General features: G+C 63.6%; 1 non-coding gene across 1 annotated transcript; it reads left to right on the top strand.

Annotated features, from left to right (window-relative positions):
* Positions 1 to 335: 335 nt before the first annotated feature.
* Positions 336 to 420, top strand: LOC117245379. Its single transcript, XR_004500035.1, has one exon. It is a non-coding gene; the product is annotated as a small nucleolar SNORD12/SNORD106 (small nucleolar RNA).
* The last annotated feature ends 776 nt before the right edge of the window (positions 421 to 1,196 follow it).

The raw sequence follows: 1,196 nt of genomic DNA, 5'->3' as shown, positions 1-1,196 counted from the left end.
GGGCGGGCCCAGGGCGGGGCCTGCCGAGCTATAAATTGCTTCTCGCGGCTCTCCCCGGCCTCTTGCTCCGGATCGGCCGAGGTGGGTGCGCGTACTGGCGGGGTTAGGAGTTAGGAGGGTCCGGGATTCCTCTCTGCCCATTCCTGGGGGGACGGCTGGGCCTCTGCGGGCGGCCAGAGGCATCTCTGTGCCCGCCCTGCCGCTGAGGCATCCGCCGTGCCGTGTGACCGCCCCGCTGCCGCTCGGCCGGGGCCTGTCCCCACGGCTGCCTCCCGGGCTCCGGCCGTTCTTCCTGGCAGGGTCACACGGAGCTCCCCGGGCGTGTCCGGGCGTTCGCTGGCAGAGGTGATGACTCTTTCCCCGTCAGAGCGACAGTGTTGACTCTCGCTGTCCAAGCCAGATCGTGTCTGATGCACCAGCGGAGCGGCCGCGGGCCGGTGCTGGCTGTGCATTGCCCCCGATACTCACTGTGCTTTGTTTCCCCGTAGGGCAGCGCAGCCCGAGGCGCCTGCGGGAGCCCCGTGTGCGGAGCCTCGCCGGCCATGAGGGCACTTAGCCAGGCCGGCCATGAGGGCACTTTGCCGGCGTGCGCCTGCAGGCCCGGGCCTCTACCAGGGCCAGGCGGTAAGTCTGCAGAATAACTCTTCCGTACCGAACTAAAACCGCACGTATTTGCATTTGCTCTTTTGAAGGAGTTACTGAATTGCCGGGGTGGGTGATGTACCAGGGCCTGCAGGGACCCCGGGATGGGCGGTTGTGCGTGGCAGAGCCGGTCCGGGGCTGTCCGGAGCCCTCTCCTGCCCCGGGCCCCAGGCGGGCCCGCTGCTCACGGCCTCGGACAGCACAGCCCCAGCCTGCCGGTGGGGAATGGGAGCCTTGCATGGACACCAGGCCTGGGGCTGCAAAAGGCAGTAATAACCTGTTAATCTCTGCCTGATGCCTCTTTTCCTGTTAAATGGACTGGATGTTTTGAACTCTGCTCTAGAACCCCCATACATCGGTGTTCTCCATTTTTTGGGACTGTTTCCTTGTCCTGTGTACCTGTAGAACAAGCCAACCAGCCCCATTTTGGGGGAAAGATTACATGAACTTCCTCGTTTACCGTAGTTCTTCCAGGGGACATGGGAGCATGGCACAGCTGCCATGGCTGTGCAGCCTCATTTCCTAGGGACTTGCTGGTGTAAGTGATGACTGAA

This window comes from Parus major, chromosome 20 (genome assembly GCF_001522545.3).
Source record: "Parus major isolate Abel chromosome 20, Parus_major1.1, whole genome shotgun sequence".
In the NCBI taxonomy this organism is placed as follows: Eukaryota; Metazoa; Chordata; class Aves; order Passeriformes; family Paridae; genus Parus; species Parus major.
Note: the sequence above shows the minus strand (reverse complement) of the source record. Positions and strands in the feature narration are given on the sequence as shown.